The following is a 9,410-nucleotide window of genomic DNA, read 5'->3' as shown; positions in this document are numbered from 1 at the left end:
TCTGAAGTGCACCCTCACCCTGAGTCCTCGCCCAGTGTCCTGGGGGCCACACTCGGTTTTCACCTCTCCAGCTGCCCAGGGAGGAGAGCACAGCGCTGGCCACCCCACCCCCCCGAGCCAGCCTTCCCCTCTGCCCGCTGAGTCCTCCACGACCCCTGCTTTGCCTCATTCGCTCCTGGCTCCAGGTCCAGTGCACAGTGTCCAGTGGGCCAGACCTCAGCTACTGCCCTGCACCCTGCTGCACGGGAGCTTGGGTGGCTGGTGCCGCCTTGCAGAATCCCGGAGGTGGGAAGGCCTAGGTGCTGGGCAGTCTGGAAGAACTGGCCCTGGGCAAACGCCTCGGTGTCCCCTCATGCAGCAGGGGTGACGGTGCTCCGCCAGGAAGGGCTGCTCTTGACAAGCGCAGGCGTGAGTGCAGAACGCTTCGCACTGCGCCTGGCCCAGCGCCAGCACCCAGAAGCAGCCACGGCGTGCTGTCCTCACTTGATACCAAGAAAGGTGTTGGGTCCATGTGACAGCCAAGGAAGTGGCTTGGCAGCACGCCTGCTGAAGGACCTCAAGAACGGGCCAGGACGAGGTCTGATACAAGCCAGCGCAGTGGGCACTGCAAGCCAGGCCCTCTTTTAAGGGCAGTCGGGTTTCCTCTAGGTTCTCAGCTAAGCCAAAAAAAAGGAATTTCAGGGGCTAGGTTAGCTAGGCCAGTACTTTATTAAGGAATGGCAAGAGAAATGGGAGAAAATAACATGAGGGGTCCCAGGTAGAGAGGAAGGGGCTGAAGAGTGATGAAGAGGGCTCATTTATAGACTACAGTTCCCCTTTATAAACCTCAAGTTCTCTTTGCATGTTCACCGTGGCAGGGGGGAGGGAAATGGCGAGAGCAGGGGTCAAGAGGCAAGAGGGCCTGCTGGGCCTTTGTGCTTGCCCTCTGAACCGTTAGTTATTCCGTCCCCTTGCTAATGGCATGGAGGAGTCCCAGCTGTCTGCTGTTTTGATTGATTCCCCCGCCCCTCGATCCCCTGGGAGGGTGGAGCCGTCCCCGGCTTCTGGCTTCCCTAGATCTCGTTCTGAATGGGGCAGTCTCTCGGGGGGTCTGCTGCAGCCATCCTGGGGGAGCCGATGTCCACGTGTTGATGGTGGCGGTTTTTCTGCCAGGTTCCAGATCTGTCTGTTGATTGCCTAACTAGCCTGCTTTGTAAGGGCTTACATGTATTAACTCATTTAATCATCCTCAGAAGCCGTGAGGCAAGTACCCTTGTCGCTGATACGGATGAGGAAACTGAGGCACCAGAAAGCATAAGTGGCCGGGCTGCTGAACTTGGGCCCTCGGCTCCTGCCCGCGTGCTGCCCCGTTCCCTCTCTCCTGCCACTCGGCTGCATCGCTCCCACCACCTCTCAGGGCTTCCCAAGACAGGCGCTTTGCGATCTGCTAGATAGCACCTAAGCCCCTCAGTCTTCCCCCGCTGGGCACCCACCTGCGGGCTGGCAGCTGCCTCGCAGGCACTGCAGAGCGTCTAGGCCTGCGCCTCTCCCTGCTCCCTCACAGGCCAGTACTCGGAGCAGAAGTCGACGGAGTAAGGAGCAGCCCAGGTCACCTCTGCGGCTCCCTCGGGCGGGCACGGCCAGAGCCTCCAGCAAAGGTGAGGCGGAGTGTGGAGTGCGGTGCCCCGGGAGGCGGGGCTGCCTGGAAAGGCGCAGGAGCCGGTGCGGGAGCTGCAGGGCCCGCCTCTGAGGCCTGAGGCCCCCATCTTAAGGCCTCCTGACCGGATGGCGCCACGGTCCAGCCAAGGTGGCCCGGAAGCCCCCGCCCAGGGCCGGGCGGCGCGGCTGCAGCTCGGGTGGGGGTGTCGCCGCCGCAGGTGCAGGTGGCGAGGCCCCTTGGAGCCTAAGAGGGGCTGCGGCTCCAGCGCCTGCGCACCCTGCCCCGGAAGGTTGCTTGGCTCTCCTGCCCCCTCACCCCTCCCCAAGGGCTGAGCGCAGCCCCTCCCTCCTGCCCTCCCCCTGGGCCCCAGTCCCTCTTCCTACCCTCCCGTCTGGCCACCGCCACCCCAGATGCCTGCTCTGCCCACCTCAGCTCCAAACCTGCTTCTTCCTCCCCTCCTCCCCACCTCGCTCCTCTTCTCTCCCCCTCCAGCCCCGCTTTGCAGGTTCATCCTGGGCGCGGCCCCGGGGACCAAGAAGGGCCTCGCCGCCCCCGCCGCGCTCTCCCGCTGGGCTCGCCTGGTTCCTGCCCCCACGCGACCCCGACCCGCGATGACCGGCGCTTCGCCCAGTCCCCAGCGTGCCCGGCCCGCCCCGGCTCGCGGTGCCGGGCCCCTCGCCGCCGCCGCCCCCGCCGCCCGGCCCGGGTGCGGTTCTCGGCCTGCCCGCCTCGCTGAGGCCGCGGCGCCCCCGCCGCCCTGCGCCCCCCCCCCCTCCGCCGCTCGCCGGCCGTCCTCCCGGTGCGGGCGCGGCCCGAGGTGTTCGCCGGGCTTCCCCACCTTGGGCTCCCGGCGCAGGGGCCAGTGGAGGCGGGAGGACTGGGTTCAGCGTCCCCGCAGGCTGTAGGGTGTCGGGGGTGGGGCCGGAGGGGCCGCTTCAGGCGCCGGCTCTGCGCCTCGCGGGCCAGTTGCGGGCCGGCGCCCCGAAGCCACTGCGTCCCTGCTCCAGAAGCCGCGCCTTTCTCACCCCCACGACCCCAGGGTCGCCGACGGCCGCAGCGGCTTCCTACCTGTGGGTGCGCGGCTTCCGCTCCGCCCAGACCTCTGCAGCAAGTCTCCGTGTTTTAGAACACCTGTGCTCGCTTCCCCGGCCCTCACTTCCGAGGCTTCAGGAGGGCGCCTGGGGGCTCCCCGGACGACCTGCCCTCCAGCGGCTCCTTGCTCAGGTCCGTAAACCTCCACCTTGAGACCTGCCCGGGGTGCACGGCCCCTCCCTCCTCCCTGCCTCCTTCAGTCCTCAGCTCAGGGGCCCCCAGGCCCGGGAAGCCCTCCCAGCGCTCCAGTCAGGTCGGGTTCCTGCAGCAAGTGCTGCAGAAGCGTGCTCTCCTCGGGCGCACTGTGTGATTCACGCCTGCCTGCTTGTCTGCCCGCTGCACCGTCCTGGGCGCCCCGCGAGGGCAGCATCCTAGAGCTCGGCCCAAGGTAGCTTCTCAGGGGCACGGAGCCCCCAGGTGCCTCTGTCCAGGGCTGCTGGGAGGAGTCAGTCAGAGCGTACCTGGTACGCGCTTGGCAGAGGGAAGCGGGGAAGGTCCCCATTCCTCCAGGACCTGGGTTAGGGCCTCCAGCCTCCACTTCCCGGGACCCAGGCCACTAGTCCTGCTGGCGGGGCGCCCTGCGGGCTGAGCTTAGCACCGAGGGTGAGCCTGGGCTCCTTTTCCGCCCACTCCTGGGGGTGCGGGGCCCTTTGATTGCATTAGATTCACTTTGATTAGCTCGCTTGGCTAGATCTTCAGGCGTTTGAGTGGACCGCATCAGGGAGGCCTGAGGCAGGTTGGTCTCCTTGCTCTTGCTGGGTCTTCTATAAACTGAGACCACAGAGAGAAAGGAGAAAACACAGAACAAGAAAGTCACCATCTTGACACTTCCGTGGGAGAGAAAGGAGAAGAGAGAATGAGGACTCCAGGTCAACCCACAGCTGTGGAAAGGTAGAGAATCCCCGAGAGGCTGGGAGAGGCCCTGGGGTCTGGAATCAGCGGCGCACAGAGGCCAGAAAGGGACCCGAGGGGCTGGCCCACGGAGCAGCTCAAGGCCGAGGAGACGAGCCCCGTGTCTGATGGCCAGGGGGCAGGACCCAGGATCACCAGCAGCCAACTTTGGTGGGAAGGCACTTCTGATGGTGCCCTGACCTGGGCATTTCATGCCCTCAGAACCTAAGCGTTTACCCCAAATTGAAACCCCATTATGAAAGCCAGCCCATTTCTGGTACTTCACGTCAGCAGCCCTTTGGCAAACCAAGACAGGTGGGAACTGGGGGAGTTGCCTGAGGTCCCCACAGAAGGTACCTGGGGGCCCTGCACAGACCCTTGCCTCAAACGTCACTGGGCGCTGCTGTGCTCTTTGGGACGACGACACGACCCCTCTGGCCTTCAGCCCCCTCAGCTCCCATGAGGGGGTTCTGTGAGGCTACATGGGCAGTCCATCCAGAGAGTGTCCGCCGAGCCTGCCCCCGGCACGGGCTCAGTGTTCTCAACGCACAAGCTGCAAGGCCCCTCGGTGCACCCGAAAAAGTCCAGTCAGGTCACTCCCCTGCCACCGTTTTTATAGGATCAAGTCCAGACTCTTGTCTGGTTTTCAAGGCCCTCCCTGCTCTGGCCCCAGCCTCGTCTCTCTCCCACATCCCTTCGCGGAGTCGAGGCTGAGGAAGGTGAACCGACGGCACTCAGCAGGGAAGAGGCGGATTCTGGACGCGGCTCGGAAGCACAGCACCTGGAAGCAGGCTTTTTGAGTTGGAATCCCAGCCCGTTCACTCGCTCACTCTGTGAACTCAGGAATAGTTCCCTCATCCATAACGTGGTGACTCTACTTCTGTGGGGAGATTAAATCAGGCAATATCACTGCCTCGTAAAAGCACTTAGGACAAAGTGATGATGAAGATGATGGACCGGTTATCTACTATCACGTAACAAATCCCTCGAAACCTAGAGGCTAAGGCAACACACATGTATGACCTCAGAGTTTCTGTGGGTCAGTTTGGACTTTTCATGGTCCCAGCACTGTGAACTTCTACCCTTAATATAAGGCACCCCCTTTCCGGAACTCGGCATCGGCAGCCCTTTGACTAACCAAGACGCCTTTCTCACCTCTTCCAGCTTGGAGGCGCCACCTCCCTCGGTGTGTGGCTGCATCACCCCACCCTCTGCCTCCATATGCACGTGGACCCCTCCTCTTCTCCCTGTTCATCTCTCCTCTGCGTCTCATAATCCAATGACACCCCTCATTGGATTCAGGGCCCAGCTGGATAACCCACGGTGAGCTCATCTAGGCCTCCTTACTTACTAATCTCCACAAAGACCCTTTCCCCAAGTAAGAGCACATGCCCAGACCCCAGGATGTGGTCATAGCTTTTTGGGGCAACCGTTCAACCCACTCTGTAACCTAATCACAGAATTGACATCCCATCGCCTTTGCCATGTTCCGTTGGTTGTAAGCAAGCCACTGGGCCCACTCCCACTTGGGGCAGGGATTTCACAAGGCATTCCACCTGCACCATCTTAGAAGCCCGCCCGCCACCATGATGGCACTATTGCTCGGGTGCCTTGTTCTTAGTCACTTAACACTGCACTGCATTTCCAAGCACTTTCCTCCCTGCAGGGCGAGCCTTGTGTTTTCCCATATTTGTGCATTCACAAGCTCTTTGCCTTCTGTACCTGGATTGGGGGACTGACCCGAAGGCCCTGGTGTGCAGTGACTGACAGTCATGACAGGGATGCTGCATGGAAACCCTGCTCAGAAAGGGGTGAGTTAGGGTACGGGAGGCACGGATCCCTGGGCTGCAAAGCAGCACGTGGAAGGCGCGTCTTGACGGGAGAGGGAGAAGGATTGGGAGATGGAGAATCCCCTTACATGTGAATGGGTAGATGCATGGATGGATGAATGGATGGGTGAGTGGGTGGATGGATGGATGGGTGAGTGGGTGGATGGATGGATGAGTAGGTGGGGTGGATGGATGGAAGAGTGGGTGGGTAGATGGATAAATGAATGAAGAAAAGACTGATGAATGGATGAATGCATAAACCAATGGATTCTCAAATGGGCTGTCGAACGGGTCAGTTATGGATGCATGACTAGCTGGTTGGGTAAATGTGAGCATGTTCGTGGCACCAAATACAAAAGCTGTAAAAACGTATGGAGTGGGCAGTACTTCCTAACTGCCTCTTGTATCACCCCCTTTCCTCTGCCCCATCTGTCTCCTGATCTTTGCAAACAAAAATGGTGCATCTTGATTTTTTAACTTGCCCGTAAGTCTTAGAGCACTTTCTTAGAGCATATAGAGTTGTCATATTCTTTTCGACAGCTGCACAATATTCCATTGTATGGATGCACCTTAGTGCTCCACTGAGAGATATATAGATAATTTTCTGACTTTCAGTTTTATAAATGATGCAGCAATTGACACTGTGTTCATAAGTTCATTATTTCAATAGTATAAATAAATTCATAGAGGCGGAATTGCTAGGAGGCATTCTACAGTGTAAATCTTTTTTTAGAAAGCTTTATTTTAAACCTGGAGGACAGTATGTCGAGCGAAGCAAGCCAGACACAAAAGGACAAATACTGCATGATTGCTTTACTAAAAACTAAATATATTGTGTAACATATTATATGATTCAAAAAATTTTTTGTATGTAGCCAGTACATTTAATTGAGAAATGTATGTTTTTATTCAACTGTGGTTTTAAAATTTTTTTTTTAACATTTATTTTTGTTTATTTCTTTCCCCTTCTCCGCCCCTCCCCCAGTTGTCTGCTCTCTGTGTCCATTCACTGTGTGTTCTTCTATATGTTCGCTTGTATTCTTGTCAGGAGCACCTGAAATCTGCGTCTCCTTTTGTTGCGTCATCTTGCTACGTCAGCTCTCCGTGTGTGCAGCGCCATTCCTGGGCAGGCTGCACTTTTATTGCACAGCGTGGCCCTCGTAAAGGGGCGTACTCCTTGCGCATGGGGCTTCCCTACGCGGGGGACACCCCTGCGTGGCAGGGCACTCCTTGTGCGCATCAGCACTGCGCGTGGGCCAACTCACCACATGAGTCAGGAGGTCCTGGTTTGAACTTTGGACCTCCAGTGTGGTAGGCGGACACCCTATCCATTGGACCAAATCTGCTTCCCTTAAATTTTTACTTGTTTATATTTTCAATTGTTAAATGTACAAAATAAAGTTAAATTTAAAAAAAACTCCCATATACTGCAAATTTTTAAAAAGTTCGTGCTCTCAAAATAAATTTAAAAAGATTAAAAACTTTATTTTAAAAAAGTTTTAGATTACAGAAAAGTTACATTGAAAATATAGGGATTGGGAGTCGGAGTAGCTCAGTGGTTGAGCACCTGCTTCCCATGCACAAGGTCCTGGGTTAAATCTCTGGTATCTCTTAAAAAAAAACAAAAGGAAAATATAGGAGGTTCCCATATAACCCACCCTCTCTCCCCTCACATTTCGCCCTATTAATAACATCTTACATGAGCATGTTGCATTGGTTACAATTGATGAACACACATTGAAGCATTACTACTAACCTTGGTCTATAGTTTATGGTTTGCACTTTGCTCTGTATAATTTTATAACTTTTGACAAAATGTATAATGGCCTGTATCCGTCACTGCAATATCATGCAGAACAATTCCAATGCCTTTAAAATGCCCCATATTGCACCTACTCTTCCCTCTCCCTCCCCTCAGAACCTGGGGGACCACTGTCTTTATATCAATGTTACAAGTTCTTCTGTCACTGCAATAATAAGTCTGCTTTGGTCCGTGGTTGCATTCCCCCCTTATGTGTGTTCACTCCTCAATCATGAGGATTTTTGATGGTGATGCCTGCTCTGCTTCCGATTGAGAGGGGGCTTAGAGCTTATGAGCCTATAGGGTGACTCTTGTCAAATACCAACCATCCTCCACGAATCCAGCAGTCGTCTTCCAATCTCCACACGCTCATCCATTTCTGCTTCCTTAAGGCAGCTTGAGCAGCGACCGCGTATTTCCTGCACAGCTGAGACCTTACATAACCATCAAACCCAAAGTGTGTAAGTAGGTGTTTTCTGGCAAACCCCGCTGTGCATTTGAACTGATCGTTCCTTCTGTTACAGAAACGTGGGCTTTTCCTGCCGTGCTGGTTTCAGAATTCTAGTCTACACAAGAGAAATTAAGGAGCAGGGTTGGTGGAAAGGGGCCACATGGTGACCAAGAGAACCTGCTCACAGGAGTGGTAGCTGAACTAAGGTATTAGTCGTATCTGCAGGACGTTAGATGCTCTCGACACCACTTGTAGGAAGTTTAGGGGGAAACGTTGAGGTTCATTAGTGACAGCGTAGGTTTGTGTCTTCATTTCCTGGGGCTGCTGTAACAAAATACCACAAACGAGGTGACTCAAGACAACAGAAATGGGGAGCAGAGGTGGCTCAAGCAGTTGAGTGCCCAACTCCCACATGGAAGTTCCAGGTGCCTCCTAAAGGAAACAAACAAACAATGAGCTGACAACAGACAGACATCAAGCAAAATCAACGAGCAGACAACGAGCAGACAACGAGCAAAAAACAAATGGGCAGGGAGTGGATGTGGCTCAAGCAGCGGAGAGCCCACCTCCCATATGAGAGGTCCCAGGTTTGGTTCCCTGTGTCTCCTAAAGAAAAAAACAAACATAGAAATTTATTGTCTCAGTTCTGGAGGCTAGGAGTCTGAAATCAAGGTGCTGCCAGGACCATGCTTCCTCTGAAATGTGTAGGAGCGAATCCTTCCTTGCCTATTCCTAACTTGTGTTCAGATTTCCTCTTCCTACAAGAGCACCAGTCAATTAGACTCGTGGCCCACCATACTGCAGCAAGACTTCCTCTTAATTTAACCAATTCATCTGCAACAACCCTGTCCCCAAAATAAGGTTCTGCGACACTGGAGGGTAGAACTTCACTGTAGCTTTCTGGTGGGCACGGTTTAATCCCTAACAATTGTTGTTGTTTTTATTTCTCTCCCCTTCCCCGCCATTGTCTGCTCTCTGTGTCCATTCACTGTGTGCTCTGTGTCTGCTTGTATTCTTGTCAGCAGCACTGGGAATCTGTGACTCTTTTTGTTGCATCATCTTGCTGCTTCAGCTGTCTGCCTGCGGTGCCACTCCTGGACAGGCTGTGCTTTCTTTTTTCACACTGGATGGCTCTCCTTATGGGGTGCACTCCTTGTGGGTGGGGCTCCCTTACGTGGGGGACACCCCTGCACATCAGCTCTGTGTATGGGTCAGCTCACCACACCAGTCAGGAGGCCCTGGGTGTGAACCCTGGACCTCCTATGTGGTAGGTGGAGGCTCTATCAGTTGAGCCACATCCACTTCCCGTAACAATTGGTTTTAAAATAGAGGAGGATGTGATTGAGTGCTCTAGTGAGAACAGGGCACTTTAGGAGGCCACATATCGTGTCTTCTGACGCACTCCTCAGATGGAGCAAGCGCACCCCATATCCTCACTTTAATGTGCGCAAACAGGCTGGAAGGCAGAAGCTTTAGCCCTTGAGCCCAGAGGTTTTCCAAATGCCCCCGTCAGCTGGCCTCTGCCTCCATTCTAATTCTGCAAGTTTTTGTCCAAATTCTGTTAAAGTGCTTAATGTCTGTGACCTCAGGTAGATTGCTGGTTCCCCTAGAACTGACACTATATCTCATACCCTCTTTTCATCCTCTCATCCAGTGCCTGTATATTGAGCGTATGTACACGTATGTTACTGGATTTTGCCTGTGTTC

The 9,410-nt window shown here is 55.1% G+C and overlaps 1 long non-coding RNA gene across 3 annotated transcripts; it reads left to right on the top strand.

The window, feature by feature from the left end:
• Positions 1-1,816: 1,816 nt before the first annotated feature.
• LOC111758716 (uncharacterized) lies at positions 1,817-7,497 on the top strand. 3 transcript variants are annotated; one of them, XR_009181676.1, is made up of 3 exons: positions 1,817-1,928; positions 2,679-5,433; positions 6,437-7,497. It is a non-coding gene; the product is annotated as an uncharacterized lncRNA (long non-coding RNA). The 3 variants fall into 3 exon arrangements; XR_011646407.1 differs by having other exon boundaries at positions 1,817-2,863; positions 4,787-5,433; XR_009181675.1 differs by having other exon boundaries at positions 1,817-4,945; positions 5,289-5,433.
• The last annotated feature ends 1,913 nt before the right edge of the window (positions 7,498-9,410 follow it).

The sequence above is a fragment of the Dasypus novemcinctus genome, chromosome 18 (assembly GCF_030445035.2).
Source record: "Dasypus novemcinctus isolate mDasNov1 chromosome 18, mDasNov1.1.hap2, whole genome shotgun sequence".
NCBI lineage: Eukaryota > Metazoa > Chordata > Mammalia > Cingulata > Dasypodidae > Dasypus > Dasypus novemcinctus.
This window is presented reverse-complemented; position numbering and strand designations above follow the sequence as displayed.